Source organism: Malaya genurostris, chromosome 3, assembly GCF_030247185.1.
Source record: "Malaya genurostris strain Urasoe2022 chromosome 3, Malgen_1.1, whole genome shotgun sequence".
Taxonomy (NCBI): Eukaryota; Metazoa; Arthropoda; class Insecta; order Diptera; family Culicidae; genus Malaya; species Malaya genurostris.
Genome location: NC_080572.1, coordinates 288,838,612 through 288,864,766, shown reverse-complemented (window position 1 = coordinate 288,864,766; position 26,155 = coordinate 288,838,612). Strand labels below are relative to the sequence as shown.

The 26,155-nt window shown below is 38.2% G+C and overlaps 1 protein-coding gene across 5 annotated transcripts in view; it reads left to right on the top strand.

Annotated features, from left to right (window-relative positions):
• Window positions 1-11,517: 11,517 nt before the first annotated feature.
• LOC131438976 (potassium voltage-gated channel subfamily H member 6) overlaps window positions 11,518-26,155 on the top strand; it is a 422,022-nt gene continuing 407,384 nt past the window's right edge. For all 5 annotated transcript variants that reach the window (XM_058609420.1, XM_058609424.1, XM_058609419.1 and 2 more), the window contains exon 1: window positions 11,518-12,298. The gene's annotated coding sequence lies outside the window, so the exon portion shown is untranslated. The remainder of the gene's footprint in view (window positions 12,299-26,155) is intronic.

Sequence of the window (26,155 nt, the reverse complement as noted above, 5' to 3'; positions counted from 1 at the left end):
AAACAACTAATTTAACTGTTTGAAAAAAAAAAAATGCTGTCAATTAGTGAGGACACATACCTTTCAATTTCAACAAATATTTTAGTTGAAAGAACTGGTGTTGTTATTGAAACAAAATTCTGTTAGTTGAAAAATAAATCGGTTTTATTTGTTTTAGACATGAGTATTGAAAGTGAAAAAATGAGTATTGAAAGATGATGCCTTCAAACGGTTGAACTAAAGTTATGCACTGATAATTTTACTCAGTTTTTATGAGCTTAGGTGCATTCAATCGCCTCTGTGTGTTTGAAACCCTTCGCTCTTGTTACTTTTATGAATTAAATTCATGTCAAAAAGCGTTTTATTGCTAATGCATGAACATCATCATCGGTATCAAACAGTTGGAAGTAAAACAGTCTGCTGGAAGTAAATCAATGATTGAATTTGAAGTATAAAATTTTTGCGCATACCTGAAAGATTACGAGATGATCATAAATTAACATTTTCTAATTTGTCACCAGATCTTTTTCATCTTAAACAAGGTTAACTTTAACACAACACCGCTGTTAGATAAACACTTGTTATAATAAATTTTTCAAATCGAATGAACACAATTCCACCAAACGCTTTAACCATCGATGTTGTTTTCATTGACATTTTGAAGCGACGCGAACAGATTTCAACTAGAAAAGTTGTTGATTTTGCATTGCGATTATTGTTTTGCTTTCAACTGTCTCCGGTATTTGACAGCATTCAAAACAACACATTTTTCAACTACTTGAATATATGCAAATCAAAAACCATTTTGGTTGAATCAAAAAGAAATTAGTTAAATCAACTATCGCAAAAATCAAAAACTGCGATATCGCAATTTTATGATCGAAGGGTTCTCCGTGTAGTTAATGAACTTTTTTTTTATTCCAGGAACAAACAGACTGCGAGCGATTTCCCGCAAAAAGTCATTTCATCTGAGAGTGCTAATATGCGCTGTTCGACGTTGAAACATATATTTTTGTGGGGGTGGGAATGGAAGCTTTGGTTGAAAACTGCAATAAAAAGGGTCCCTCACGTTGGAGGTGATGATGATGATGGCATGACATTACTGAAATAATTATTGGCCTTTCAATCTTTCGGTACTTGCGAGAGAGTGTGCGAAATGCAAACATTACCTTAAATAGGTTTCCGAGACTCGCCTTGAGGTAGGTACACCAAAACGAATCAGATTCTTTTTAGGTTTGGTCTTCAAAAACATGATGGAACAAAGAGTGCTTTAAATAAGGCAAAAAATATTCAGTGAAGAAAACGATATAATAAAATATTCAGTGAAGAAGATTTGATCCTTCTAGTAAACGAAGTAATAAATAAGCTCGACGAACTGAATGAATGCGACAAATCAGGAATATTTTAGGAATTATGGGAAACCTTTTTTTCCGAATATTTCAAAGTGTATTTCATATGAAAAAAGGCGGGTGGGTAATGTCAGAGACATAACTGGATGTCGTGAATACGAAAAAACATGGCATATTTTCATACGATCCCATACTAGTATGAAGATGTGTTCAACATCATCACTTTCGCTTTCGCATTGCCGTTCGTAATTGAATGTGTTAGTGACGGTACAAATTATTTTAATTTCTAATAATAATAACTCTTAATGATAATCTGTGACAATAAAAAGTGCCTTGAATTGTCACAATCAACAAGATCTGCATTTAGATCTGAGGTGGTTCTCGTGTGTGTCTTGTTTCGGAAACAGTTTCAAACAACAACAGTTGAAAGAAAAACGGAGTAAGAGAAACTGCGCAAGAAAAAAGGTGCAAGTAAAACAGCGCTCAAAACTAACCTTCAGTTCAATCTAAATGAGCTGATGAACTGATGCATTGAATCGATTCACTTTAGTGAGCTGATCGGTTCGGAACTGCTCACCGGTATGAGCTGTTTCGTACATCTCTAGGCCTTGCTGGACTTTTTGGCTGCCTTTCTACCGGTTTTCGGTGCCATCGTGCTGACGGTGTCTCGTACGTTCAGAGTAGCTGCTTTAACTTAAATGACGTTATTTCTCACATCACATTTCATTTTATGCCTGCTATTGGCAGCGGTGTATGGACAGCCCCTTTTCCAAAATTCCTTTTCCTGTTCGCAGAACGGGAAACAGTGAGACGACATAAAATAGAGAGTTAGTAAAGCGGCAGCCAGTAATACTGAATTGGCTGTCTAGCTGTTAACAGCATCTTGTGGACTTTTTTCGCAGGAACACGCACACAGGAGGAACAGTTAAGGGCAAGGCAAAGTCCCGCTCAAACCGTGCTGGTCTGTAGTTCCCAGTTTTCAGAATCCATCGTGTGCTCCGGAAGAGGAACTACGCCGAGCGTGTCGGTCTATCTGGCGACAGTGATGGAGTACTTGGCTGCCGAAGTGTTGGAATTGGCCGGTAACGCTGCTCGTGACAACAAGAAAACGAAAATCATCCCTCGCCATCTGCAGCTGGCCATCCGTAACGAAGAGGAGTTGAACAAAAACCCCGTCTATTTCAGGACGACCACATCACTGTGATAAAGAAATATTTAAGATTGCTTTAAGTTTAGCCAGTTCTGATACGCCTGGAACGTAGAATGCGCAAATCAAGTGGAAACCTTTGTTCTAACAATTTGTTCATTTTTGTTTTCGGCCGCATACTAAAGTATTCACGACAAAAATACATATTGATCTGTATACGTGGCAACTCTGTTTCACACGGCATATTTGTATACTAGTATGAAGATGTGTTCAACATCATCACTTCCATTTTCGCATTGCCGTTCGTAATTGAATGTGTTAGTGACGGTACAAATTATTTTAATTTCCATCTTGACAAATCTTTTGGTAGGAAATATTGAAAGTTTAATTAACTACATAGTGCCTTGAATTGTCACAATCAACAAGATCTGCATTTAGATATGAGATGGTTCTCGTGTGTGATGATGAGCTTTAGAACTTAAAAGTGCTTTGAATCGTCTGAAAAGCACTGCAAAGTTCTTTGAATGGGCCTTGCTGGACTTTTTGGCTGCCTTTCCACTGGTTTTCAATGCCATCGTGCTGACGGTGTCTCGTGCGTTCAGAGTAGCTGTTTTATCTTAAATGACGCTATTTCTCACATCACATTTCATTTTATACCTGCTACTGGCAGCGGTGTACGGACAGGCCCTTTGTCAAAATTCCATTTCATGTTTGCAGAACGGGAAACAGTGAGACGACAGGTCCTCGATGTTGCTCTCGTGTGTGTCTTGTTTCGGGAACAGTTGTTCAGCAAATGGTAGGAAAAATGACACTCAACTTTTATATGGATGCTCTTGTAAAAATGCAGACATCTCGCGTTCTGATTGGCTGGTGCATTCATGGGTTAAATCAAACAGGATTTTCAATAGTGTACTATTGAAAAACTTCAATGTTGTTGCAATACACGTTCAAGTTGAAAATTTTCGATTCTATTGGTAGTTAGATTATATAAATCCTTCTACAGATCATTGAGCTATGAGCTTTCAAAATACGAGAAAGGTAAACGCGCCTTATGAATTATCCTCTTTGATACTCGTTTATACCAAACATTTCAGAAAAGTTTAATTTTGAACTATTTGAGATTATGTCACACAACTGAAAATTTTATCATAAAATTGTGATCATATTTCCGATGGCATCTAGCAAGAATTATGTTGATTCATTAGATACAACAGGAGATATTCACGATCAAAAACTTATCACTCTCTCAGAGGGTAAATTTTGAAAAGGCGCCCCATAGTAAAGTAAGTCGTATTCACGACAAAAAAAGTTCAAAATTTTCGAATTTTATTTTTAATCGCACTTACAATTTTGGTACCACTCTAGATTTTGCATCAAAAATTTATCATTTATGATTACATCAGGCTGTATTTTTTCAGATTTTTGAAAAATGTGGACGGGTATAATATCAGACTTTAGAAAAATAAATCATTCGGAAAACCATGCGTCCCCATCAAATTGTCATCATCCGATTGAGACGCATGGTTTTTAGTTCTAAAATTATATATCACATGCCCTTAGAACTAAATACCATGCGTTTCCATCTACAACTTGAGTTCAGGGCTTAAGAAAGAAAGTGAACGAAACATGAATCAGAACTAATAAATTGTAAAATATTTAGGCTATTTAAAGTTTTTATTTATGAACTGATAAGTCATTTTACATTTATTGTATTTGAATCAAATAATAACTATATTTAGTTAAAATTCTGAAGGACAATTAAATTATAGTTCTTTTGCAGAAAAAAGTTTTCCTTGATACCAAGCGTAAAATCGAAGAAAATTCGAAACCAAGCAAAATCTAAAAAACTATCAGTTTTTAAGGTAAAATGTTTGTCGACATTCTGTATCATATGGTATGAATTGCCAAGTTGCCTGAAATTACTCAACAAGACAGCTAAAGTCAAACGGCTTAAGCTCATAAAGACATGGGATTGGACTGACAGTGAATCCGCCGAAACAAAATGTATGAGCGGGAAAGGTTTTAAAATATAACATCTTCCCACTCGAATAACGGTGCGTGGCGACGATATCGTGGAGGTTCATGGATTCGTGTATTCATTCATTTATGACCGCGGATAAGAATACAAGAAAAGTAATACGTCACCATAACACATGGATCAATAAGTCCCAAGACTAACAATGGAAACAACATTTTTTTTGCAAAATTTTTTTTTATTCGCCAATTCGTTCAATTTCGCCATTGTTTTCATCGACTTGTGGCAGGGTGTTTGTGTTCCATCGAAAGCAATCGCGGCATCCACTTGGAAAAACGTTTTTTCATGCTCAATTCTTCATGATATCTGTGTCATCTCAGCAATCTCACGGAGCTTCACTTTACGATCTTTCATTATAATTTTTGTCACTTCACTCACATTTTCCCGTGTAACGGCTTCCACAGGTCTACCCGAGCGTTCCGCGCCATTTGTGTCGGTACGACCACGTTTAAACTCGGCGAACCACCGACAAATCGTTGCTTTTGATGGACAAGAGTCCGGATAACATTTTTCAATCCACTGTTTCGTTTGCGCGGTGTTTTTACCCATTAAAAAACAATGTTGTATCAAAACACGAAACTCGGTTTTTTCCATTTTTTAAACAAACTACAAAACGACTTTACTCCAACCTCGATAACTCAGCTGTTTCTGGTCGGATCGACTTAAAATTTTGACCCGTTTCAAGCAAAGGTTAGTACTCTAGAAAGACGTGGTTACTGGTTTACTACGAGCGCCATCTCTGATTTAGTCTCGGGACTTATTGATCCATGTGTTAAGAAACTAATCCACGGCGTATAAATCACGGTTTTCAACAGCTGCTTGGAGACCCAACGCTACGATCGAGAGGGCATGTCATCAGGATAGCAGACGGCAAACATTTGAAAATGGTTCTTGAATGTGATTCGGAAGGCTCAGGAAAAAGAGAAGCATAGCGAGAAAGGTGGATCGATCAAATGGAGTCAAAGAGTGGTCTTAGTCTGAGCTGTATGGAGACGACTTTAAAATACATAATAAATGGCCTTGAGTTGATACGCGAGAAAAGTACTTCACGAAACACCAAAAAAAAGACCACTGACAAGTGAATTCGAAGAGCTATATGTGCGAAAGCGTTTGAAATTCATTTTTTATACGAGGTCTGTTCAAAAAGTACCCGGATTTCTCATTTTTCTAAAAAAAATATTTATTTATTCGTCTACATCTATATGGTCCCCTTCAAAGTAATCCCCCCTAGATATAATACACTTATGCCAGCGTTTTTTCCAGTCTTCGAAACACCCCTGATAGTCACTTTTTGTAATGCTCTGTAGCACTCTCAGCGATTCTGCCTTTATCTCTTCAATCGATGAAAAACGCTGTCCTTTCATGGGTCTCTTCAACTTTGGGAACAGGAAAAAATCACACGAAGCGATATCTGGTGAATAAGGAGGTTGGGGCATGATTAAAGTCTTGTTTTTAGCCAAAAAATCACGAAAGTTTTGGAACGAATTTTGCTGCCACTCGTTTCATGCCCAAAACATTTGAAAAAATATGATGGCATGAGCCAACTGATATGCCAACTTCATCAGCAACTTCTCTAATAGTGATTCGGCGATGATCCATAATCATTTTTTCCACTTTTCCCACATTTTCATCGATTATTGACGTGCTGGGTCGACCGGAGAGTTCGTCGTCTTCAACGTCTTCGCGGCCATCTTGGAAACGCTTATATCACTCGTAAACACTTGTTTTTTTCATAGCAGACTCACCGTAGGCTCTCTGTAACATTTCGCACACTTGGTTACACTTTATTTCATTTTTCACGCAAAATTTAATACAAATTCTTTGACTCTTCAATTCTTCCATTGTTTAAACTAACAAAAATCGCCGAGCTAAAAAAAAACACGTCTACATCAGCCGCTACAAGACAGAATGTAAACAATGAATACAGCTGAAAATTTCACCATACATTAGGGACATATGTACCAACACAATAAAAAAAAATTTTGACCACCGGACTCCCAGACGCGCGCAATTAAAAAATTCCGGGAACTTTTTGAACAGACCTCGTACACAGCTCAGTTTCTCATTCATTTTTAGTTGATACATATTTCGATTAAAGCAATAAAACAATTCGATTTTCCGAAACTGTTTAACACTCCAAATACCAAGCCTGAAAAAAAGTTGGAACGGTAGCTTTGAGCTGTCGTAGCTTAGCTGTTTTTCAACGAATCTCAATAAATTTTACACCCTCGAATTTTGTGAAGTTCGTAGATTGATTCAGAAGCTTCGTAGCAAACGATTGGGAAAGGAAAAACAATGAAAATTTGATTTTACCCGTTCCAGGTTTTTTCACGCGCCCAATCTGCTTTCCTATTTTCTTTCCTTTGGCATAAACGTCGCTTAGAAAATATTGAACACCTCAATTTTACCGAGTCATAACTCTGTTGTTAGTCAACCGATTTTCGAAATTTGTTCACCATTGGAAAGGTATTACTTCCAGAAATAAAATGCACTGAGAAAAACCGAAAATAGGCTTGTCTACCCAAAGTTATAATGAAAATTGTAGATAAATTTCCTCAGAAAAGGTGAGACTTATTAAAATGATCGTAAATATCTCGAACTTCAAAGCAATGACCTATATATTTTACACATCATTCGATTGCTAGTGGTACCAGCTACAATTTTCGCTCAACTACCATTCCTGCACAATCAAAAGAAAACATTAAAAAATTGATGAATTTATAAATATATATGAATTTTTCATATTTTTTCACATGTTTGTATATAACTCAAAAATTAAAGCGATGACATGTACATTTTTCTACTCCAAAATATTGGAATCATTACCAGAAACAATGTATTAATGAACAAAATTATATATCAGTTCAAAGAATCTCAAGAAATTTGGTACAAATACAGAGAATTTTTATTATTGGGAAAATTTTGTCAAACAAAATCAAAACAAAACTTTTTAAATATATGACATATATTTTTTCATTATTTTAGTTGGAAATTTATTATGAACAAAATTTATAAAAAACAGAAACTTGGATTTCACTGACAATCTTAAAATTTTTGGTAAATTTACCTAAACTCTAAAAATAATTATATTTTTGTATTGCACAAAAGATTTAAACAATTTTTATGCACAACCCAAATGCAATTGATAACTACTACAATTCTGATTTTCTTTTAGGTTTTCCGTAGAATCTAAAAAAAAAAAAATCGGTAGAAGATCGAAAATTTCAAAATTTTAAAATTGCCATCCGTGTTGTTTTCATCTATTTCATTGAGAGGCTCCTACCACGCAGATCAAATATTTAATGCAGATGAGACAGGTCTCTTTTGGAAGAAAATGCCTAGTCGAACTTTCATTGCCAAGTCGGAACAAAAGGCTAGCGGATTCAAAGCAGCGAAAGATCGAATAACTTTGATGTTTTGCTGTAATGCATCTGGCGACCGTATGTTAAAGCCACTATTGATACATACGTATGTTAAGGCAAAGAGACCACGTGCTTTAAAAAATGTACAACCTAAAGATTATCCTGTACATTGGATGTCTAATCGCAAGGCTTGGATGAAGAAGGAATTATTTGAACAATGGTTCTATGATTTTTTTGTACCGGAAGTTCAAGAGTATTTAAACAGCAAGGGAATGGATTTTAACGCATTGCGATTGATTGATAATGCCCCTGGTCATTGCGAATTAATACATTCTAATATAAAAGTTATATTCTTGCCACCAAACATTTGACATCTCTAATACAACCGCTAGACCAAGGAATCATCTCAACATTTAAAAAACTCTATATAAAACAATCTTTTCGGTTCATCTTACAACAACTTGATCGAAAAAGCTCTGAATTTCTGCCAGAAGCCTGGAAAAAATTCACCATGAAAGAGTGTCTAATTAACATTGAAGCAGCACTAACGGAAATGAGGAAGTTTACACTGACCCTAATATAAAACGTGCTATTTCCTTTAAAAATGATCTTAATTATTGTATGGTACGGATACAGAATTGGAACCAAATTTATTGAAAGAAATGCAAGAAAACATTGGTACTGAAGTTTCCAGTGATGTTACAATCCATACAAATAAGCGTAAATTTGTAATTTACGATAGTGATTATTTTTTCATTTTTTGTCTTTTTTTAAATTTGTTATTGTTGTATGCTATATTTGAACTCAACTGTTGTATGAATTTTGAAAGTCGAATAAATAAATTTAAAAAATCGAATAGACAGCAGGATATATTGTTGTATTGCCAATACAACTTTCATTTATTCTGTGATTTTGAGCAAATCGTAAAAATTTTAAACTTGTAAATTTGTATGAGAAAAAAACATGAAGAAATATTCCAAAACTATTTAATGGCTCTCTATGAGGTTTTACGTGGGTAGCGGTCTCAAAGTCGATTTTCACACCAGATTACACCAGATCTGGACGTTCATGCATTCTAAGATATTTGCATCAAAAAATTTTTTCCTTAAGTTTTGCGGTTTTTTTTACGCGGATTTCCCAAGTTACGCGGTTTTTTGTGCGCGATTTTGTTTTATGCGGTACGTATCCCCCGCGTAAAAAGAGACCCCAGTGTAGTGGACAAACGACAAATTCTACAGAAAGTATAATACCATTAATTTTCACAAAATCTGTAAAGTTTTGGAATAAAATTATTTAAAAAAATCCTTATCGAGTCGAGTAGGCTTCATTCGATAGTTAAAATTTTCCTACCGAGTTATTGTAAAATGAAATTGTCTATCGTTTTTTAAACAAAACCGTACCATTTCAAAAGTAATGGATATGTTGGAGTGAATCTTTAACATGAGACAGATAATAAAAGGTGCTTTTCAAGAGATTGCTGATTTGAAATTTAAATAAAAAAAACACGCGCCAAATTAAGAAATGTCCAATTTTTTTAAATTTGGTAGATAATTCTTGGCATTCAACATTGATTTCGGGAATATGGCCGCCACAACTATTTTTCACAGAGTCTAGAGGTCCAATTTCCGACCACGTAGAATATTGGTTTCCAAAATATCCGGCCGATTCTTCGGTCCATTTCTCGAAATATTGTTGTCGTTCGGGCCAGAAAAGCTTCCTGAACCTATGTGTGGGGTTGGGGATCGAGCCCAGTTGGGCTGCGTGAAAGGCATCGACTAACCGATCACGCTATACCCGTCCCGCGGTAAGTCGATTGTTTCGGCCGCAGTGTGACAAGTGGCATCATCCTATTAAAACCACATTTCGTCCACATCCATATCTTGAAGGTTTGGCAACAAAAATCATTGATTGTGGTGGATTTCTATTCACGGTAACGTGTCGTTTAAGGGTGAAGTCAGAGAGAAAGAGACACGCGACGCGAAGCGATGCGAAACGTCGTGCGGCGAAGCTCCGTCCATTCAAGTTCAGTAATAAAATGACATGTATGTCAGCGTGAGTGCGATGCGATCAGTCAGTAGTCGCTTCGCAACGCATCGAGTTCACTCTGACATACTTGTCATTTTTCTGCCGAACTTGAATGGACGGAGCTTCGCCGCGCGACTTCGTGCGATCTGTCAAGTTTCGCATCGCTTCGCTTCGCGTCGCTTTCTCTCTGACTTCACCCTTAAACGACACGTTACCGTGAACAGAATTGAAAGAAAAGGTTGGTTTTGATAACGAGTTTAAAATAAAATTATTGCAAATATGATAGAATGAATTATTGCTTTATTTTTCATTGGTTAGTTAATAAGTTCCTTTTTTCTGTGTGTGCAATCGATTTCCTACGATACCTTTTAAGTACAATTTACATATAATTTTTCGTGTCGTTTTTGACTCATCAGTGCGTAGCAGTTTTTGTTGAACTGCTAGCGCAACCCGACGGATTAACATAAACCGCTAGGCAAATTTCGGCTTGCTGACCTTTCAAATCTGTACTGACTCCAAACAACAATACTAACAGCAAAACAACCGTTACAAAATTGCTCATTTCAGTTTTAATGACGATCAGAATTTCACACGCTGGGATTCGAACATAACTTTTGAGCAGTGCTAAGTTGTTCGGGTAACTACTCTACGTGGGAGGGTATGAATCCGATTGTGTAAATGCCAAAGCCAACATTTTCCAATCGTTTCAAGCTAAATTTCAAGTACACCTGATAACTTTCCCCATTTTCAATTTCGAAGCATACTTTTTCGTTTTTTTTTTGTTTTGGTTCAATATAGCTTAGTTATCGATTCAGGGGCAATTGCTGCCTTTTGCAACAAAAAAAAAGTTTTATCGACAGCAAACATCATTCAGAAGTTTCACTTTTTTTTCTAACAGTTCTCCGGCGCGCAGTTATCACGTCACACCATTCATTGTTTGCATACCAAACAGGAGGTGTTCGGCCGGTGTTCTGTAAAGGAGTCAGCATGTTTACTGACATGCACACACACACACTTACACACACGCATAACGCCAGTGCACCGGTGAGATCATCATAATCCCGAACAGCCAAACCGAGCCTCGGGGCCCGAACCTTCAAAGGAAAAATATATTAACGACAGTGAAAACGTAAATTCAATGGCTTTTCCGAATGAACATTCCTCGCATCGCAGCTACGCTCGGAGCGTAGTAAGCCTTGAAGGATCCAGCAAGCAATCGCTAGAACAATCGTGATGACGGCTGAGGTCGCGGAGCACGATTCGAACCGAACCGAATCGATCCGAGAGTGCCTCGTTCAGCCGATTGTCGCATAGTAAGCGAGGAGTTCCGCTCCTTTCTCTCGTTCTCTCGCAATGTTTAGTTTCCTTTGCCTTCGGTCCAATCCGATTGGAAATGGGTGGTGTTGTGGCGCCTGTTTTCCCGAGCGTGTAGTGTTTGTTGTATACTAACAGGGGCAGCCCTTTTTCTCCCATCTGCCATACAAACACACACACACACACGGTGAAACCGAAGGGCATCGCCGAGGCTCGTGAGGTGGGTCGTGAAAGGTTCCTACCCGTCGGTCGGCGGTGATGACGTTTTTTCGACAGAAACCGCATTCGCTCAGTTCATGCAGACACTCGACCAAAGAAGCACACGCGTTCCGGTCGCTCCAGTAGCATACCTACACCTGAGGCAGAAGCAGAAATTCCTCCAGCAGCTTTAGGCAATCTGAGTGGTAGCCGCAACGAAATCGACCGCCAAGTCAGGATCGCCGTGTGGAATTTCATTTCCTGCCCGCCCTGGTGGCGGCCTACCGCAAGCCGCTGTTACGCGAAGTTACGTGGAGAGAGTGTGTGTGTGTGTGCATCGACTTTCCGTGCGTGATTGAGGCTTCCAGTAAAAGTTTGGATATTTCCTGTCAAAACTGTGAATTCGCGTGTGCTGGATTGGCCTGGACGGAAATTGAATTACTGTTGGTGCCTTGCAGGGTCCTCTGCATTACACGGGAAATTTTGGAAACCGATGCAACGACTAAATCCAAAACTCTGTCTGATGTTTTTGGACGGACGGCGGCTCAGGTGAGCGTCGCGACGTCGTGGTTCTTCGGAACATTCTTCGTCGGTTCTTTTGTGAAGAAACAAAAAAAAGAGTGGAAAAGAAAAGGAAACGCGCCGGCATCTCTTTCGAGTGGTGCGGTGCGGTGCGGACACTGGCACTGCAGTAGTGGAAAGCAGTGAATCATATGGTTTCTTCAGCGGTTGTCAAACTGACAGTGGTCGTGAGGGTGGTGGTGGTGATAACGATGATGCCGACGACGACGACGATGATGATGATGAGATGTGACTAGGTGTGATTATGTAAAAAAAGTGAGAAAGAGAGAGAGGAAAAAAATTGCACATGTTGCAATGCACGAAAAAGGTATTTACTACGTAACAGATCAGTCACCCTTTGCCGACTTTTGTAGCTTTCTTTTCTGATATGGAAACAAATAACCTTCGAACGCGTAACAAAAATGCTTCTTATATAATAAAATAGAAAAAAAATCATGCTTCAGTTTGATAACACATCGCCTGGTGAAAACATAAATAGTGGTGTGGATGTTTTTTTTTCTGTTCCTGGCTCAGTAGGCACTTTTGTATAGCACAAAACTATAGCAACGGTTCAAGCCATCCTCAATAAACAGACTGCAGCAGTTGCAGCGGACGAAACGCGCTAGGTTGGGCTTTTCGAACACACGTACGTTCTCCGGGAGTTCGAACCACGAAACTGTAAGAACGACGATGACGACGTAGCCAACAGGAGATATATCTTCTTTGTGGAAGCTTAGGGTCTAGCTAGAATCAACATAATGTTTGGATGTGGTCCAACTTTAATCGAACTTTTGCATTATAATTTTTCTGGTGCATGACTGGAAGTGTAGTGGATCAAATCGCTACCAACACGGTGGTAGCTTGTTGTTCAAATGTTGGACAGAACCTGAAGCAAACGGTCAGAATGCACTTTCCTTGGTGAAACACTCTCAGGAAATAAACACATATTAGCTATGTTTTTGAACCCATCAAAAAATCCTATGCAACACTTGCTGCATCTTTCTTATACACTTTCAACCAGTCCTTATCCTTGTCACTTTGAAGACCTTCCCATTTTACCGGAATTGTTCTATTCAACGAAGCTCTGGCACGATGCCAGATCCCGCTAGAACAGAGCGTCGCCTTTCGGGAGCCAAAGGAGGGGCAACAGGCGCCACTTCTGAATGTATTCCTCTTCATATATTTGGCCGTCGATGTTGCCGGTCGCTATGTTCTGCCTGATGAATGTGCCACACCCATAGATCGCCTGCCACACCAAGTATTTCTTGACAAATTTGTTGAAGTTCTTCTTCCGGATGTTCTTCGGAATCAGCTTCGATGCATTTCGGTTGTGCCAACCACTCGCGGTACAGCTTTCTAGGTTTTGACCACCCCATTCTGTTTTTCGGTTTGTTTTGACACCTTTCTAACTTTAAAGACATGAAGTCCTGCTCGTTTCTTCATCTGTTGAACGAACCAGACAGAAGAATTAACCTTCTTTTCTACTCTTTGAATCGAAAGGTTCGACATGTGTTTGATGTAATCCCTCACTTTTCTTGCGTTCACGGAGTCGCAATTTGTTCCCTTTTTCCCACTTTTGCCGTGAATACGACTTACTTTACTATGTAGCGTCTTTTAAAAATTTACCCTGTACAAGAATGGGTACAACTTTATCACGAATATCGCTAGTTGTATTTTTCCCCATTTCATCGGAAATATGTTCAGCAATTTATGATAAAACTTTCAGTAGTATGAGCTAACCACAACTAACTCAAAATTGAAGTTTTCGAAAACGTTTGATATGAACGAGCATGAGCGGGAAATTCAGTGCCAAAATACGGCGCGCAAAGTACCGAGCGCATGAAATGAACGAACGATCGCACAAAGCGTATCGCGCAAAACCGACACATAGAAATACAGAATATTTTCAGTGGTTGAATGCAGGGGCTTACATGTTTCGATCGCTAGTAAAACTGTGCTATATATATTCCTCCTGATATTAGCAGAGATGTTCGTACTATTGAGTCCCATATCGCATCAGTCCAAGAGCTATGCGACACAGGTTCTACCGAAGATATGGTTTTGATCTGCGGAGATTACAACCAACCACGGTTGAATTGGATATCTATTGATAATAATATTCGTGTTGATAATTTATCTCAGCTATTATCTGCTAGTTCTGCCTTGATTGATGAAATGGATTTCTTAAATCTCAATCAGTTCAATTTGCATGCTAACAACCTCGGGCGTGTCCTTGATTTGGTTTTCGGTTCAACTGAACAAAAATTGTGTATTGAGGAATCAACTGCTCCTCTCCTACCGGTTGATATCCACCACCCCCCATTGGTTATTTCGATGCAACCCACTGTTGAACCTCCTGTGAGAGCCGTAGCTAGTAATGTCTGGTCTCTGAACTACCGAAAGATCGATTTTTCAGCGTTGACAAGTTATTTACTCCATCTTGATTGGCAAACATTGTTTGGACCATCTGATATTGACACAAGGACATTTCAATTTTGTAATGTATTACAAGACTGGCTTGCTGCAAATCTTCCCGTTACACGTAGACCGATTTCCCCACCCTGGAGTACACCACTACTGCGTTCTTCGCGCCGAAAACGAAATGCCTGTCTGCGTAAACTTCGCCGTAGACGTTCGACTGTCACTGCTCACGATTTCCATGCCGCTAGCATTGCATATCGGAATCTTAATGTTGCCTTATATAGGTCTTATGTTCTTCGAGTTCAATCTGGGTTGCGATGTAACCCCAAAGGGTTCTGGAACTTCGTTAATTCGAAAAGGAAAACATCAAGTGTACCTCCTAATGTCTACCTTGAAGAAGTGACAGCATCTACTACAGCCACTGCTTGTGAACTGTTTGCAAAACACTTTGCCTCTGTGTTTACTTCCTGCTCTGCATCTGACTCCGAGTTGACCTCAGTATTAACTACTGTGCCGAACAATGTTGCCGATTTAAGCACCTTCCATGTGTCATCTGATATGGTACTTAGCGCTGCCAGAAAGCTTAAAAGCTCATTCTCTCCTGGTCCTGATGGAATTCCTGCTGTTATTTACCGCCGCTGTGCAGCTGCTTTATCGGTACCATTATCTCAAATCTTCAACCAATCGTTTAATGAGGCAAAGTTTCCCGATATTTGGAAACAATCCTACATGTTTCCTGTGTTTAAAAATGGAGATAGACGAAATGTCCAACAGTATCGTGGAATTACGAATCTTTCGGCAGGAAGTAAAATATTTGAAATCATCGTCAATCAATTTATTCTCCGTCGTATCGCTGGCTACATTTCAACTGATCAGCATGGATTCATGCCAGGCCGTTCTGTTTTAACGAATTTACTGCAATTTACGTCAACATGTATCGACCATATGGAGAATAAATTACAGGTGGATGTTATATACACTGACCTGAAAGCAGCCTTCGATCGTATCGACCATGAAGATCTTCTTCGCAAATTCAGTCTGCTCGAAGCCACACACAATCTAACTACTTGGCTACGGTCTTACCTTACCCACAGGATCATTCGTGTAAAACTAGGTTCTTGCGAATCATCCGCATTTACCAATAGATCAGGAGTACCACAGGGTAGTAATCTAGGTCCCTTGCTTTTCATACTCTTTTTTAATGATGTAGCTTCCGTTTTGGGTACTGGATGTAAACTAATATTTGCTGACGATCTCAAACTCTATTTGGCAGTGAATTCGACCGAAGACTGCGATCGATTACAAACACTATTGAATAGCTTCGTGGATTGGTGTCGAACAAATCAGCTGACCATTAGCATCGCTAAATGCGCCGTAATGAATTTTCATAGGAAGAGCAATCCGATCATCTTCAGTTACAGCATTGATGGTATACCATTACGTAGAGTCAATGAAATCAGTGATCTTGGCATTATATTGGACCACAAACTGAGCTTTAGCTCCCACATGGCTCATATAACTAAAAAAGCGAATCGACAACTGGGATTCATATCTAAAATATCCCGTGTCTTTACGAATCCATATTGCTTAAAATCTCTTTATTGCTCCTTAGTTCGACCAATTCTTGAGTTTTCATCGCCAGTTTGGAATCCGTATCAGTTAACTTGGTGCCTAAAACTAGAAAGAGTTCAGAAAAGATTCATACGATTACCATGGCGTGACCAGCAGAACCTACCGCCATATCAAGATCGTTGTCAGCTATTAAATCTTGAATCATTGGAACGTCGTCGTCGTATTCAACAAGCCTTAACAGTTGCGAAAATTCTGAATGGTGAAATTGATGCACCTGAACTACTATCCCGTTTGGATCTTCGAGCCACTAGAAGACCCCGCGATGTGTCGTTATTATCAACGAGGTTCCATCGGACGAGCTATGGATATCACGAACCAGTCTCTTCAATGATACATACTTTTTCACGAGCAGAGTGTACCTTCGAGTTTGGCGAGTCATCCAAAAAATTTGCATCCTCTATACGAAGACTACAATTACTGTGATATTTATGTATACTATTTATTGGTGTTTGTATGATTAACGTATGATGTTTGTATAGTTATATTTATTAACAACGACAATTTTGTATGTATTATGTGTAAATTTTGGTGTATTGGAAAAGATAGTGGTTTTTATGCCTCTTTAAGAATAGTGCCATTGAAATGTTTTGGTACACTCAAACGGGCTTTTCCCCACTCATATCATTTAGACTGTAATGTCCGATGATAATAAATAAATAAATAAATAAATAAAACAGACACTAACTATGTAGGCTTATAAACCATGGGTATTTTGAATTAATTAATATAAGAGAGACAAATTTGTGCATGTAGTTTAAAACGGTCAAATTATGCAGTAAATATTTAACCAAAATGCATAATTTCAATCAATTATAAATTTTCCCGTCTATTGCGAAGTTGTTCATTCTTTGTTACAGACCAAAACCTTTGTCATGATTACAATAGTTCACCTAGTTGATTCCAACTAGGTGATGTATTAAAAAAAAACTGAATAATACTCAAAAACTTTTTTTAATCTAGGTGAGTGGTGTAATGATGCCTTTCTCATATCAATCATACTATCATCTATAATACTGTGGTACTCTTCAAAATAATTTTCTTCGATTCTTAAATGAATAATCGAAATCAGTTTGTTTTACTGTCTACTGATAAAAACTATCAATTGGAGAAGATTTGAGGTCGATTTAGAAAACTTTTTAATTGTTTTTCGCCCCTTTCAGTGATGACAAAAAAAAAATTAACACACTTTACCGTATATTTCCGAATCCGGATGAAATTCAGGAATTATGTATGGGACCACAGGACCTTTCATTTGAACCTAAGTTTGTGAAAATCGGTCGCGCCATCTATGAGAAAAGTTAGTGCAAAAAAACGTTACATACACACATACACACACAGACATTTTGCGTACTCGACGAACTGAGTCAAATGGTATATGAAACTCAGCCCTCCGGGCCTCGGTTCAAAAGTCGGTTTTCACAGTGATTGCATAACCTTTCTATATGAGAAAGGCAAAAAGTTTTTGAATGAGCACTGTACATTACACATACAAAATCAGGGGAATTTTATGTCGGGAATACAACTTACTTATGAAGTGCTTTTTCCAAATTTATCTTCTTGGAGAGTGATAAGTTTTTGATCGTGAGAATATCTTGTTGTATCTGACGTCTTCGGAGATACGATCATTAATTTGTGGTAAAAATTTTCGCTAATAACTTGAAATCTTAATTTTATAAAATGTTTCATATGTATGGAAAGTCATAATTTTATGCTTAGTATTCTCTTTAGCTGAGGCAATTGACCACGTTCAGCTCAGACCAGAATCCCATGCTAGAGCACTGTTCTGAAATTCGGTTTCGAAATCCAAGATCAGATTTTTTTCCATTTTAGTATCCTGATTTCAAATTTAGTTCCTCGTCCTTAATCCAAGGCCAGAACCTAGTCCCCGAATTCTGAAACTGAAACTGAATTTCAGCACTCGACTCTAAACCTGGATTTTGAAAACGAAATCTGAAATTGAGATCAAAATCTTATTTCTGGACCTGGACTTTGGAACTTAATTTTGGAAATGATCGTTGAAACTGAATTCTGAAACTGAAACTAGAATTCAGTTACGAAATTCGGTCGAAATTCGGTTTCAGAATTTTGGTTCAGAATTCTGAAACTGAATTCTGAACCTGAATATCTGGGACTTCAGGCCGAAATCCAGGACCTGAATTAATATCCAAAACTTAGTTGTATTTCCAGAATTCAGTCCTAAAATGTGTTCAGAATTCAGTTGTAGAAAGCCACTCTAATTTGGGTTCAAATGTCAGTTCTAGAGTTCAGTTTGAGAATTATTTTTATCATTAGCAAGGGGTTACTCAATTTGTGGTAACTGATGGTAAATCGTTCAAGAACACTTTTCATACCGATTTTTCTTCGGAGTGGCTGGTCGTGTCGTCGTTCTTACTTTTTTACCTTTTTTTTTTTGTAAATATGAAAAATAGGTTTGGAGTTCGATCGAACTTTGGAAAATGAACTGAGCGAATGTCTGTGTGTGTATGAATATGTAAGTAAAATAAAGAGGAGTAAATCTCAAAGAAGGCTGGACTGATATTGACCAAAATAGTTGCAAATGAAAGGTCTCCCGAAAAACGTTTTGTTTTTAGATCTGTTGAGTCCAACAAACTTTTATTTCAATGTATTTAAACGATTCTTGCCTTGCAAAATCCACGTCCGGTTTTTGCTCTCAATGGTTTTATCCGATTTCGTCATTCAAAAATACTTAAACGGGGTTTCCAAATTAAGTTGCACTTATCCGATTTTTGCTGTCAGCCGTTCATATGCAAAATGCTAATATACTTCAGCAATTTGACGATGGGGAAATAGTTACTAACATAGTCATTTTTCCTTAAACAAACCTACGGAATGGGTAAAACTTTTGCATAAAAAGTAAACCTTCAACACTAAACTATATTTAGATATTGATGCTAAGTGAGGTTATGTAATCTATTTTCGTTAGCTCAGTAATCTGTGAAAGGATTTATATAATCTAACTACCAATAGAATCGAAATTTTTCAACTTAAAGGTGTACAGCAACAGCATTGAAGTATTTCAATAGTACACTATTGTAAAACCTGTCTCATTTGACTCATGTCAACACCAGCCAATCAGAACGCGTTCTGAGGAAGAGAACAAAATATCTGCAGACTGTACAACAAATCGTTCGAGAAAAATGTTCCGAACAGTGTTCAATATCGTACTGAGTTCCACAATTTGGTCCTTCTGAAAGGCAGAAATGAATCCCGTACAGCATCCTGATAGTTTCTTTCAATGAAATGCAAATCCGAGATGAAAAAATCGACATTAAAATTATGTATGCGGCTATTTTTATAGCCGTTAGGACCGCCCATTAGTGAATAAGCTACAAACAAAATCACGTAAAAAGAAACCTCCCAACAAAAATGGGATCAGTTTGGATTCTATTGCCACTGCAAGCAGATGTATTGTGTGTCGTTTGCAAAGCTAGTTTCGCTTCCGAAAAGATCGATTACGTTACAGCTGCTAGTCGTTTGCATTGGGGCAAAACCACCGAAACGGGGAAAGCGGTGCATCAGACAAAATCAGCCGTTTTAATGGCTCTAAAAATTTTCTAAAGAACTATTAGGATTTCTTCTTCACAAATCGAAGGTAAATATCCTCAGTTTAGTGCAAATCTAGAACAGTTTGATTAGATGTGTGCACTTTTCGCTATGTGAAATTCACAGTAATCGAGATCAAGTGAAGCCTTCTTTGTTTTTGCGAAAAATGTGGAAAAGGGGAATGCTTGCATAATTCATACAATTGATCAACTAATGGAAGTGTTAAGGAACATGTCAGTTGTTTTCGTATTCACGACATCCAGTTATATCTCTGACATTACCCATCCGCCTTTTTTTTTGTTATTTACGATACTCATACTACAAAAAATATGATCGTAAATTGCTGAACATATTTCCGGTGGTATAGAGTTAAAATGATTGTGCTAAGCAGCTTTGGTTCATTTTGGAAAGACGAGCCAGAATAAAGTAACACTTCTCTGGAAAAACCGCTCCCGCTGCCGAGATATGAAAGTCGTGCGATATTGATAAGGACCGAAACATGTTCAAGTTCAACGAAACCCTTTGATTGCTTTTTCTTTTTGTGTAAAATCGATTGAGCCCAGTGAACATATACGAAGTGCGATTTAATTGCTTCCTCGACTATTCACCAAAATTTTTACGAATTTCACGGTTTGAAGAAGGTTTGGCAGAATCGTGTTCATTTATTAGGAAACGCTCTTTCGAAAATTTACATTTACATGCGACTAACCTTATTAATTATGTTTCTCGTGTCGTGATGTAAGTACCCTAAAATCATAATTATTTTACCTAATTCATCGTTATCAACGTTCCTCATCGTTCTCCAGATGGCCCACACCCTTGAATTACTGATATTATGATTGCAAAAGCATGTTCTAAATTGAAATCATCCTCGAATACTGGTCAGAATAGCTCTTTGGTATTGAAAAAATGCTCTAACAGCATATTAATTCCACTATCAATGCTATTCAACATAAATCTTACTTCAAATTACTTGAAATTACAGTTCTCGAATTCGTTACACCCAACTGCATCAACTGGATTTATACCAAATCGATCAACCTCAACAAATTTATCATCTTACACATCCTTCCTTATTCGATGTCTACAAGTTGACGCTATAACAGTTCGGCTGAAAAGTTCGTATCGTTTAATAGAAACACACATTTTTTTGCCAAAATTCGTTTTTATTATTCAACATAATTGCCATCAGAGGCGATACAGCGATTATAGCGATCTTCCAACTTTTCGATACCATTTTTGTAGTACGATTTGTCCTTTGCCTCAAAATAGGCCTCAGTTTCAGCGATTACCTCTTCATTGCTTCTCAATTTTTTACCAGCGAGCATTCTCTTGAGGTCTGAGAACAGGAAAAAGTCACTGGGGGCCAAATCTGGAGAATACGGTGGATGAGGGAGCAATTCGAAGCCCAATTCGTTCAATTTCAGCATGGTTTTCATCGACTTGTGACATGGTGCCTTGTCTTGATGAAACAAAACTTTTTTCTTCTTCAAATGAGGCCGTTTTTTTTAAATTTCGCCCTTCAAACGGTCTAATAACGCTATATAATAGTCACTGTTGATGGTTTTTCCCTTTTCAAGGTAGTCGATGATAATTATATCATGCGAATCCCAAAATACAGACGCCATAACCTTACCGGCTGATTGTTGAGTCTTTCCACGCTTTGGGTTCGGTTCATCGCGTGCAGTCCACTCAGCTGACTGTCGATTGGACTCCGGAGTGAAGTGATGGAGCCATGTTTCGTCCATCGTTATATATCGACGAAAAAAATCGGGTTTATTTCGATATAACAGCTCCAAACACTGCTCAGAATCATCAATTCGTTGTTGTTTTTGATCGATTGTGAGCTCACGCGGCACCCATTTTGCACAAAGCTTTCTCATATCCAAAAATTCGTGAATAATATTTCCAACACGTTCCTTTGATATCTTTAGGGTGTCAGCTATCTCGATCAACTTCACTTTACGGTCATTGAAAATCATTTTGTGGATTTTTTTCACGTTTTCATCGGTAGCAGCCTCTTTTGAACGTCCACTGCGTTCATCGTCTTCGGTGCTCATATGACCAGTACGAAATTTTGCAAACCACTTACGAATTGTGGCTTCGCTCGGTGCAGAGTCTGGATAACTCTCATCAAGCCATTTTTTTTGGTATCGGCGGCACTTTTTTTCATCAAAAAGTAGTGTTTCATCAACACACGAAATTCCTTTTTTTCCATTTTGTTCACAATAACAAGAGTAGCTTCACTCAAAATGCAATATCTCACAAACTAATAATCAGACAGCTGTCAAATTTATACACGTATCTTTTGAAGGTTGGTACTAACTGAAAATGGTATAGATTTAATTCTAGTGGCGCCCTCTCATAGAAACGATACGAACTTTTCAGCCGATCTGTTATATACTGATTTCCCGCTGCTTTCGACAAAATAAACGAATCGAATATCAGGCGGATCACTACTTAAATGGCTACAGTCTTATCCAATTGGTCGTGAGATGTCAGCTAAAACCGGAGACTGCATTACAACACCTTCCGCAGTCTGCTCTGGAGTTCCTCAAGGCAGTCACTTAGGATCATTTATATTGTTACTCTACCTTAACGATCTCATCTTTTCAATAAAATGTCACAAGTTATCTTTCGCGGACGATTTCAAATTATACGAGGTCTGATCAAAAGTACCCGGAATTCTCATTTTTCTAAAAAAATATTTATTTATTCGTCTACATCTATATGGCCCCCTTCAAAGTAATCCCCCCTAGATATAATACACTTATGCCAGCGTTTTTTCCAGTCTTCGAAACACCCCTGATAGTCACTTTTTGTAATGCTCTGTAGCACTCTCAGCGATTCTGCCTTTATCTCTTCAATCGATGAAAAACGCTGTCCTTTCATGGGTCTCTTCAACTTTGGGAACAGGAAAAAATCACACGGAGCGATATCTGGTGAATAAGGAAGTTGGGGCATGATTAAAGTCTTGTTTTTTAGCCAAAAAATTATCAAAATTCAGCAGTTTTGGAACGAATTTTGCTGCCACTCGTTTCATGCCCAAAACATTTGAAAAAATATGATGGCATGAGCCAACTGATATGCCAACTTCATCAGCAACTTCTCTAATAGTGATTCGGCGATCATCCATAATCATTTTTTCCACTTTTCCCACATTTTCATCGATTATTGACGTGCTGGGTCGACCGGAGCGTTCGTCGTCTTCAACGTCTTCGCGGCCATCTTGGAAACGCTTATACCACTCGTAAACACTTGTTTTTTTCATAGTAGACTCACCGTAGGCTCTCTGTAACATTTCGCACACTTGGTTACACTTTATTTCATTTTTCACGCAAAATTTAATACAAATTCTTTGACTCTTCAATTCTTCCATTGTTTAAACTAACAAAAATCGCCGAGCTAAAAAAAAACACGTCTACATCAGCCGCTACAAGACAGAATGTAAACAATGAATACAGCTGAAAATTTCACCATACATTAGGGACATATGTACCAACATAATAAAAAAAAATTTTGACCACCGGACTCTCCAGACGCGCGCAATTAAAAAATTCCGGGAACTTTTTGAACAGGCCTCGTATTATCTAGTGACAAAATTGGAAGACACTAAATTTTTGCACTCTCCGCTGGAATCGCGAACTGGTGCCATGACAATAGGATGGTTTTAAATGCATCAAAGTGTTCAATCTTGTCGTTTACACTCGCTATTTAAGTACGATTCCAATGCCTTCGATTTCCATCTATCTCATAGTGCAATTCGACGATTGTTCCTAATTCATTTGTCAGATTACGTTATTCAATGAACGATTACTATTCCAGAAACACTAACAATCACCATTCATTTATTAAGTTTCGTCTTAGACTCATCAGCACAGTAGCAGTTCATGTTGAATCACTGTTATAATGCCATCTCACGGTTCAATAAAAAAACCGTTAAGCAGACACAAAGTTTTGTTGTTATTTACCTTGAAGTTGCATATCTTTTCAAAGGTACCAATTGAAGGCTTTCCGGAACGTGTCATTTGAGTCACTGAGATCGGTTCAAACAGATCAAATAACTACAATATAAATCAAACCATTTGCCGTTGATAAAATGTCGCCCAGCGAGTTGGCTCTTGGCTGAAAAAACGCAGTCAACTTGAAGTAACTGAATTTTTGATGCAGTAAAACTTCCGCATCCTTTCGTGTTGAATAAATTTATTGGAATCCAAGACACTCACACACACACGTACACTGTGTTTGATCTTTAGACGAATTACGTAAGAACCAAAACAAGGAACGTTGGTTTAAAAATTGATTCAGTTTGAACTATTGGACTGCTGCCTTCGGTCATTGAGTGCCGGTTCTCGTCGTCAGCAAGCCGGTTGTGGATTGAATAATGCTACCGTTTTCGGTAACGGCGGGACGGTGGTACGGAGGTAAAGAGGTACGTAGCAAACAATGAGCCAAACTGTTTAAAATTTGAATAGAGTGCGCAAAATCGTCTAGTGTCAGGTTTTATGTTTTCACTTGTTCTGCTTTTGGCAACAATTCGCCATCGTCGTCGTCCTCGTCGTTGTCGTTGTTAGTGTCGCTGTTGTTATTTCCCGTCTTGCTACGATACTCGTTCTGTACAGCTCCCTCTCCTATAGCTGTGTCGACAGTCCTTCTCGCAAGAAGTACCGTTTACTGTTTAACTTTTACCCTCAGACTGTGGATGGCAAAAGTACGGCAACATTCCTGACTGCCTGACTGTCGCCATCAATCCGTGCCACAGCTGGAAGCCAGAGTGCTATATTATTATTATTATTATTATTATTTTCCTCGGTGTCACGAAAAAATCTGACGAATGGCATTTGCTAGTGCCTGGGACCCACTAAATAAAAATACTTTCGCGAAAGAGTGCTAATTTAACGGCAAACGCCGCAGGTCTAGTTAACCTCTTGAACCGGTTGACATGCTGCTTGATGTTTAAAAACTCTGTTACAAATTACTATTCTCTTAGTTCTTAAATTAACTCACTCAAAAGTTAAGGTTAAGGTTGATTGTTTACACAGCAGAACATGCCGGACAATGGAAATATTTCATGTCTATGCCATCAATAGTCAGTTTAAGTTAGTGGTGCATCGACAGCACCGCTTATAAGCATGCATACACGAAGCATTTCACGTGTCATTGCATGAACTTACAAGAAATATCTTCCGGTGATAGCGAATGAACCCGCAATCTTCTCCAATTTGAGGAAATTGTTCTGCGAACTTAGCGATTGAATCTTGGTATTACATTCCTTTTGAGTAATTGTACCGGTCTTGTTCAACAACAAATGCGATCACTGAAGCGGAGCAGTAAGTTAAACACCGAGTGTCATACTGTGGTGCGTTGTGGGTTGTGTTCCAACACATCCACTGTTCAGATGCAGAAAACGATTTCTACGGATTAGAGAAAATTTTGGATACGAAATTTACGTCTTTGAAATAAATTTATCGCATTTATATTTATCATGAAAAAATATTATTTTTTGAGAGGCTAAATACCAAAACACAAGAAATAAAAGTTGGATAAATAATATGGCACTAGAACTGTTTAAAATTACACCGTGAACTAATGGTTTCGCGAGTTTCGCGGAGACCGATGAAGTCCACAGCACCTTGTTTGGAGCAAGATTCTGCCGATGATAAATAAAGACTGTCCCAGAAAGTATAGACGCACCTTGATTTCGCTGTAAATAATTCACAAGTGTTAGATATTCAAATTTTATTCGATAAACTGATAATATTAGACTACAAGAACAGAATATTGTTCTCAACATTTGCTACTTAGCCATTGTAGACTAGCTGGCGCATCTTCTTGAGAACGTTCCTCACTAGATTCCGTACAGAATCCTTGGCGACAAGTTTTGACACTTTTTTCCAATCTTTTTCGAACTGTTGAATGGTTTCGGCTGCCGAGACATGTTTCCTAAGATGTGCCTTCGTTAATGCACAAAATTCCTCAATTGGTCGAAGTTGTGGGCAATTTGGTAGATTCATGTCTTTTGGGACGAAAGTGACATTTTTGGTAGTAGACCATTCTACCGTTGATTTCGAGTAGTGGCAAGAAGCAAGATCTGGCCAGAAGACAACAGGATCCTTGTGGCTTCGAATCATGGGTAGAAATCGTTTTTGTAAACATTCCTTGATGTATATTCCGCTGTTCATTGTAGCAGTGGTGATGAAGGGTTTCGAAATCTTACCGCAGTTACAAATTGCTTGCCAGACCATAGCTTTCTTACCAAATTTTTCGACTTCAATCGATGTCTCAGACTGGTTTAACGCTTGCCCTTCTCGCACCGTATAATATTGTGGTTCCGGCAAGGATTTGTAATCGAGTTTCACGTAGGTTTCGTCGTCCATGATTATGCAGTTCAAATTTCCAGCAAGAATCGTATTGTACAGCTTTCGAACCCTCGGCCTGATCGATGCTTCTTGTTTCGGACTACTTTTTGGTTGTTTCTGCTTCTTATAGGTTCGAGGATTCAAACGTTCTTTAGCACGAAGAACATTTGACTTAGAAGTGCCCACTTTTTTGGCCACATCCCGAACTG